The sequence below is a fragment of the Sminthopsis crassicaudata genome, chromosome 5 (genome assembly GCF_048593235.1).
Source record: "Sminthopsis crassicaudata isolate SCR6 chromosome 5, ASM4859323v1, whole genome shotgun sequence".
Lineage (NCBI taxonomy): Eukaryota > Metazoa > Chordata > Mammalia > Dasyuromorphia > Dasyuridae > Sminthopsis > Sminthopsis crassicaudata.
The window spans coordinates 299484101-299492567 of NC_133621.1; positions in this window are offsets into that span (position 1 = coordinate 299484101).

The window sequence follows — 8467 nt, forward strand, 5'->3', positions numbered from 1 at the left end:
ATTCTTTCTTTTAAAAATTTTATCGATTCTTTTAAAAATCACCTCAATTTTCTTCCATTCCATAATTGTTGTGATTGTTGTTCAGTCATTTCAGTCATGTCCAATTCTTTGTGATCCCATTTGTTTTTCATTTTTAATAACTTTATTTTACCAAATACTTGCAAACATTGTTTTCAACATTCCACTTTGCAAAATATTGCGTCCAATTTTTGCTCTTCCCTTCCCATAGACAGAAAGCAATTCAATATAGGTTAAACATATGCAATCATTGGGGTTTTCTTGATAAAAATACTAGAGTGATTTGCCATTTCCTTCTCCAAGTCATTTTGAAGTTCAATTTGAACTTGATTTCAGACAGACCCTGGACAAGTCACTTAACCCTGCTTGCCTCAGTTTCCTCTCTGCAAAATGAGTTGGAAAGGAAATAGCAAAGAGGAGCCTTCCTGACTCCAGGTCCAGAGGCACTTTATCCACTGTGCTAAACCCCAAAGGTGAAAAATATGGGGACAAGCAGTTCATTCGGCCAAATTAACCAGCACATCATCAAAATTTAAGAGAATAAGCAAGATTCTTTGTCCATCATCCTTCATCTCCAGGAAGAACAAAGGATATGCACTCAGCCCTATTCTGGGATTCCCTGTGAATCCCTCTCACTTCAAATGAAAACTCACTCCTTTCTGTCTTCCCTTGGCAACAGGGGCTATTCCTTTCTCCTCTCCTGTCCTTTTCCTCAATCCTCCTTTACCCCAGGGGTGAAAGGTCATACCGAAGGCTTCCCCGGGGAGATGACATACTCCTTGGATATCTCTGAGAACAGTATCAATCCCTTTTAGTTTGGAAAAAACTTAGCCTGGCAATTCTCAAGTCTAGTTCAGGGTCACCATGGGGGTTAGGGGGAGGGGGAGGGGGAGATCCTCATAAAATTCTCAAAGGGAAAATAATATACAATGCATTTCCCTTGAAAACAGACAAAGGGCAGACAGTACTTTTAGGTAGCAGGGGTAAGTGAGGCTGGGAATCGAGGCTTGAAAGAAGATTCGCCTAAAGGCAGGGCAAGGGGATGGAAGCCAGGTCAACTCTGAGCTCAGGAGCGACTCCAAACTGCAGGGTGAGGGAGGAAAAATGGAGAGCAAGAGAGATGGAGAGAGATGGAGAACAGGTATATCGATGAGCAAATATGTAGCAGAAGGTCGAGATAGCTCAAGATAATTAAGGGGGGGTGCAGCTAGGTGGCTTAAGGGATAAAGTGCTGGCCCGGAAGTCAGGAGGACCTGAGTATAAATCCAGCCTCAGATACAATACTTCCCAGGTGTGTGACCTTGGGCAAGTCACTTTACCCCAATTGCCTCTGCAAAATAATAATGATAATAATAAAGGTGGGTGATTTCGAGCTGGATGATGAAATCAAAGCTGTGGGCTGTGATTCTGTTTTCAGAAGACAGGTTTAGCTGAGTTGGGAGAGGAAGGATGTGGAAGGTGGGGTAGGGAGAAATGGCCATATTCTTGAAAACCATCTAAGTTACATAGTGGTTGGGGGTGACTAGCTACAACAGCCAAATTACAGAGTCTTGAAATATTAAAGGAGAAAGAGACAAGTACATAGAGACAGAGATTGAGAGACAGGAAGAGAAGAAAAAAAAAGAAAGAAAGAGAGATGAAAGAGAGAAGAGAAGAAGAGTAAGAGACCAAAGTAAAAGGGAGACAGATAGATGAAGAGAGATAGAGGCAGAGAGAGACAGAGAGAGACACGGGAAACAACAGAAGCAGCAGGAGAAAAAGGAGAAGGAAGAAGAGGAGGGAAAGGAAGAACAAGAAGAGGAAGAGAGGGAGGAGAAAGTTGTGGGCAAGGGAGGGAGAAAAGAAAGGGGAGGAAGGGGGAAAGGAAAAGAAAAAGGAGGAGGAGGAGGAAGAAAAGGGGAAGGAAAAATAGTGGGTAAGGGAGGGAGGGGATAGAGGAGGAAGGTGGGGAAGAGATGGAAAAGAAAGAAAAGGAAGGGGAAGAAAACTAGAAGAAAGGAGAGAAGGAGGAAGAAGAAAAGGACAGAAAAAGGGAGGGGGAAGAAAAAGAAAAGGGGGAGGAAGAATTGTGGGTAAGGGAGGGAGAGAGAGGGAGAGGAAAAGGAGAAAAGACCAATGAAGCAGAGGATGAGGGAGACAGAGCAAGTCTGAGAGAGAAAGGATAATGATAATACTTGCGTTTCTCTAGTGCTTTTAGGTGTCAAAGAACTTTATCTACATTGTCTTGTTTGAAGCTCACTACAAAATCCTCGTTATAAAAACGGAAACGCTTTAAGTATAATACTAGCCTATTTTAGGAATATGATAATCCCCATTTTACACATGAGAAAACTGAGGCTTATAGAGGTCAATTTTTAGGGAGCCCAGACCTATGATTTCTTTGGTGTAGGGATCTTCACAGCCAGAAGTCCCTCCCCCTCTTTAAAAAAAAATTCACTAGCATTTTATTTTTCCATTACATGTAAAGATATAGTTTTCAGCATTCATTTTTGTAAGATTCTGAATTCCAATTTTTTTCTCTCTTCTTCCCTTACCTCCAACCTCCCCAAGGCAGCAAGAAATCTGATATAAGTTATACATGTATAGTCATTTAAAATATATTTCCATTTTAGTAGTGTTGTGAAAAAAAATCAGAACAAAAGGGAAAAAACCATGAGAAAGAAAAAGCAAACAAAAAAGAGATGAAAATGCTATTCTTTGAGCTGAGTCAGTTTCCACAGCTCTCTCTCTGGATGAGAATGGCATTTTCTATATCAAGCCTATTGGAATTGTCTTAGATCGATGAGTTGCTGAGAAGAACTGACTTTATCATAGTTGATTATCACATAATTTTACTCTTCCTGTGTACACTGTTCTCTTGGTTCTGCTCACTTCACTCAGCATCAGTTCATATAAGTCTTTCCAGGCTTTTCTGAAATCAGCCTAATCATCATTTCTTATAGAATAATAATATTCCATTACTTTCATATACCATAACTTATCCAGTCATAGATAGGCATCCACTCAGTTCCTTGTCACCACAAAAATAGCTGCTATAAATATTTTTGCATGTGGTGCTTCTCTCTCTCTCTCTCTCTCTCTCTCTCTCTCTCTCTCTCTCTCTCTCTCTCTCTCTCTCTCTCTCCTCCCCCTCCCCCAGACAATTGGGGTTGCCCAGGGTTACACAGCTAGGAAGTGTTAAGTGTCTGAGACCAGATTTGAACTCAGGTTCTGCTGACTTCAGGGCTGGTGCCCTATCCACTTCGTCATCTAGCTGCCCCCCCCATTTCCTCTCTTTTATGATCTCTTTGGGATATAGACCCAGTAGCACCACAAACTAGATCAATTTTTATAGCCTTTTGGATATACTTCCAAATTATTCTCCATAATGGCTATGTCAATTCACAACTCCACCAACAAAACAACAGTGTTCCCATATCCCTTCCAACATTTATCATTATCTCTTTCTGTTGTCTTAATTGAATATGATAGGTATGATTTACCACAGAGTTGTTTTAATTTGTACTTCTTTAATTAATAGTAATTTAGAGCATTTTTTCATATGACTATAGATGACTTTCATTTCTTCATCTAAAAATTGTCTGTTCATATCCTTGACCAACTATCAATTAGGAAATGACTTGGAATATTATAAATTTGACTCAGTTCTCTCTATAATTTAGAAATGAAGCCTTTATCAGAAACACTGTCTATAAAAATTCTTTCTCAACTTTCTGCTTCCTTTCTAATCTTAGTTGCATTAATTTTGTTTGTGCAAAATCTTTTTAATTTAACGTAATTGAAATTATCCATTTTGCTTTTCATAATGTTCTCTATTTCTGGTTTAATCATAAAATCCTCCATTCTCAAAAGGTATGACAGGTAAACTATCCCTTGCTTTCCTAATTTGTTTATAGTAACACTCTGTGTCTAAATCATGAACCTGTTTTGATCTTATCTTAGTATATATAGGGTGAGATGTTGATTAATGCTTAGTTTCTGTTATACCATTTTCCAGTTTTCCCAGTAATTTTTTTTTCAATAGTATTTTCCCCCCAATACATGCAAGGATAGTTTTCAATATTCACTTTTGCAAAACTTTTTGTTCTAAAATTTTCTCCCTCCCTTTCCCTTTTCCCTGTCCCAAAATAGCAAACAATCCGATATAAGTTACTTCTTTTTTTTTTATCATAGCTTTTTATTTACAAAACATTTGCATGAGTAATTTTTCAACATTGACCCTTCTTTTCCAACTTTTGCCCTCCTTCCCCCCACCCTCTTTCCTAGATGGCAGGTAGTCCAATAACATGTTAAATATGTTAAAGTGTATGTTAAATACAATATATGTGTATATATCCATACAGTTATTTTGCTACACAAGAAAAATTGGACTTAAAAATAAGATAAAAATAACCTGAGAAGGAAATCAAAAACACATGCAATTCTTCTAAACATATTTGCATATTTGTCATGCTGTGCAAAAAAATTAGATCAAAAGGGAAAAAAAAAAACATGAGAAAAAAAAGCAAGCAAACAAATAACAACAACAACAAATGATCCAAATTATCTCCATAGTTCTCTCTCTCAATGCAGATGGCATTTTCCATCCCAAGTCTATTGGAATTATCAGTCTCTCTTGTTTCCATGTTCAGTCTTTTTTTTTTTTTTTAACCACCCTCTGCTCACACATACAAGACATGGCCCCCCACCCTCAGGAGGCTTACTTTCTAGTAGGGGACTTGGATAAGGACCCCAAGGATTGCTTATACCACAGGGCAGTCTTTGAAAAGGCCAAAGGATTGGAAAGGACTTTAAAAGCTCTAGGAATTCAGAGAAGGGGAAAGTCCCTGAAGCCTGAGTGGTTGAAGAGAGAGTGGATGGGGACTTGAGCTGAGCCTTGAAGATGTAGCAGGAAATAGAGCATTCTGGGAAGGGACGCATCATGAGCCTTGTGTAGACAATCCAAGATGTATGTAGCATAAAATACATGAAGTAGCAGGAGTGGGATGTTGGGAATATGTCATGAAAGGCCTTGACTGTTGGCCTGAAGAACTGGGATGTTGTAGACACAATATGGAGGTACTGGAGATTACTGAATAGGGAAATAGGGGATTCAGTAGGAAGATCTGTATGGTTGGGTGTGTAGATTGGATGAGAAAAGAGAAAGTAGAAGCAGAGAAACTGATAGGAGTTACTGGATGGATGAATGAATGAATTTGCTCACTCCTTGATGGAGGCCAGGATCCAACCTAAGACCATCCCATCCCATAAGAACTTAACCATTGGCTTTCTTTCTCTATTGCCTAAGTAATCAGAGGGATAGGCTGCTGTGAGGACCTAAGGCAGATCTGCTCTGGGAACCTGTTTGATATAAGTTGGAGCCTAGTTCCCTGGCTATCAGATGTGCTGACTCAGCCTGTCGTTATCTTACCTTTCCAGTCTTATATATCACATTAGGGAGAAAGATGGTGGGGATAGGCATAAGAGACATGGTAAAAGAAAAAAAACACAGCAAGACTTGGTAACTGAGTCAAGAGGTGAGGAAAGAGGATCTGGATTCAGATCTCTCTTCCAAAACTCACTACTTATCTGATCTTGGACAAGTCCCTTCCCATTCCTGGGCCTCAGTTTTCTTACCTGTGAATTAAGGGGATTAGACTAGATGACCCCTGAGACTCCTTTCAAATCCAGTCCCAAAATTCTAAACAGAAAAGGAAGATGACTCAGACTTTGAGCCTGGGTACGGAGAAAGATGGGGATGCTTCCCACGAAGAAGCTATTTCAAATGGTGGGAAGCGATTAGCTAAGCTTTAGACACAGTCAGAGCTGTGAGTGTCCGGATGACTTTTGGTGAAGCTAAAAAGGGCAGATTCTTGGAATAGCAGTGGCTTGAGGTCACCTTCTCCAACATCAGCTCTTCCGAGGTGACCGGAGTGGTCAAGTCTTAACTTGGAAGAAAGAGTCTCTCTATTCTTTGTAATTTATTTCAACTCAGCCAAAGGAGTCATCAGACATCAAAAACTCAGATTTGAAATAGACCTTGTGACTGACTTAGTTCGAGCCACATCAATACCTCTGCAGGATTTCTGATACACAGTCCTCTAGCTTTTGCTTGAAGACCTCCAGTGATGGGGAAACTCATTATCTATTGAAGCCCCCCCTCCCATTCCAACTTTTGGAAAATTCTGTTAGTAAGACAAAAAAGAAGAAAGAAGGAATTGAGGGAGGGAGAAAGGAAGGAAAAGAGGAAAGGAAGGGAAGAAAATGAAGAAAGGAGGATGGAAAAAAGGAAAAAGAAAGGAAAGAAAAGGAAGGAAGAAAGAAAGGAAGAAAAGGGAAGGAAGAAAGAAAGAAAGGTACAAGAAAGGAAGGTGAGTGGGTGAAAGAAAAAGAAAGAAAAAAGAAAAAAATCTCTCTAGTTTAAACTTAAGAACAAATTTTCTAGTAGTAACCTTTCAGAGACAAGGTCACATATACCCCCAAATCTTCTCTTTTCCAGGCTGGAAGTCTCCTCCTGTTCTTTCAACTCATTGATCCTTACCTTGTTCATACTTCTTAAAATTAGAAGGAACTTCAGGGATTATCTGGTCCTCAATTCCTTCAGCATTCTAGTTGCCTTTCTCCTGTTTGTGCCAAACCTGAACACAATCCTCCAAGTGGGACCTAACCTAGGGCAGTTAGACTTTTTGTGGATCCTGCTTTTCTTAATGAGGGCTAGCAGTTTTTGAAACTATTCTGTTGCATTATTTATTCATTTTAAACTTGCAGTCCACTAAGCCCCTCAGATCTTTTAACATACATTATTGTTTAGCCATACCTCTTCTAGCATCCTTCTTTGCTTATGTAATTGATTTTTTGAATTCCAGCACTTGACATTTATCCATCTAAAATATTCTCTTATTAGATTGGGTCCCTCGTTTTTATCCACCAGGCTCCTTTGGGATCCCAGTTTTCTTAGTCAATTCAATCAAATGAAGGTACAAATACAAATTCTTCTGGAGGGAGAGAACAGATCTTTCTTCCCATATAGTCCCAGTCATTCCATCTTTGGCTCAAGGGCTGCTAACAAGATTAAGCCACATTAAGTGGGAAGGAAGTAGAGATCTAGAGTACGGAAGGAGATGGAGGAAGAAAGGAGAGGAAAACAAAGAGAGAAGGAAAAGAGAAAGAGAGAGAGAATGGAAGAAATAAAGAAGAACAAGAGGAAGAGAGTCAGTAAGAATATATTTGGTCCACACATATATTGGGGACCTGAGAGGTCATCTACTCCAGTCCCCCTCATTTTACAAATAAATAAACTGAGGCACAGAGAGGGGTGATTTACTTAAGTTCACAAGATAATTAGTGACAGAGGCTAGATTTGACCTTTGCCTCCAAAACTTTTTCTCTCTTTCCATTGCACCATTATGTCTTCCCTTGATTCTGTCTCTTACTAGAATGTGGAGCCTCAGTTTCTTCCCTCAAAAGAGGGGATTGGACTAAATGATCTCTAAGGCTGTTTCTAGTTCTAGGCCATATGATCCTTACTAGACTATAAGGTCTCTGAGGGCAGAAATCTTGTCTCATTACTCTTATCCCCTCCAGCCCTACAATAGTAAGTGATGGATGAAAAATGAATTTACCCACTAATCCACTAGAGCTAGACTCTAGCCCATGCCTCCCCCCTCCACCATCCTCTGCAAACCAATGGCTGGCTTTCTGTATGTCACCCTTAGCATAAATGGTGGGCTGCCGTGAAGACCTAGAGCAGGGCAGCTTGGGGAACCTTTTGGTTCCCAGTTACTCGGAGATCAAAACATCCTATTTAATTTATTCTGCTCTAACTTTCCAGCTTTATTTTGTCTCACACATTCTATGGTTTAGCCAAACTGGATGACTCTGTCCACAAACTTCTTGTTTTCTCCAGTTCCCACGCGTTATTTATCTTGTACTCTATACCTATATGCCTTCCTTTCCCTCCTTTCCCTACTGAATCCCTACCATTATTTCGAAGCCCAACTCCGATGCCATCTCTTTCAGGAAGTCTTCCCTGATTTCTTTAGTCAGTAGTGAACCTTCTTCTTAAACGTCATACAGAACTCTGTAGCTTTTTACTGTCCTTATTACAGGATCTTACTGTCACAAACATCTCTGTGCATGTCTTTTCTCCCAATCAGATGGATAGCTCCATGAAAGTCAGAATTGCATTTTCTTCACATTTTTTCTCTCTCTCAGCAATGCCCGGAATACATTGGATTCTTTTTTTTTTTTTTCCCCTGAAGCTGGGGTTAAGTGACTTGCCCAGGGTCACACAGCTAGGAAGTGTTAAGTGTCTGAGGCCAGATTTGAACTCGGGTCCTCCTGAATTCAAGGCTGGTGCTCTATCCACTGTGCCACCTAGTTGCCCCAATTAGATTCTTAATAAATGATCAATAAGCGTTTAGTAATATAATAAATATTTAGAAACATTGGACGGTATTGATGAAGCTCC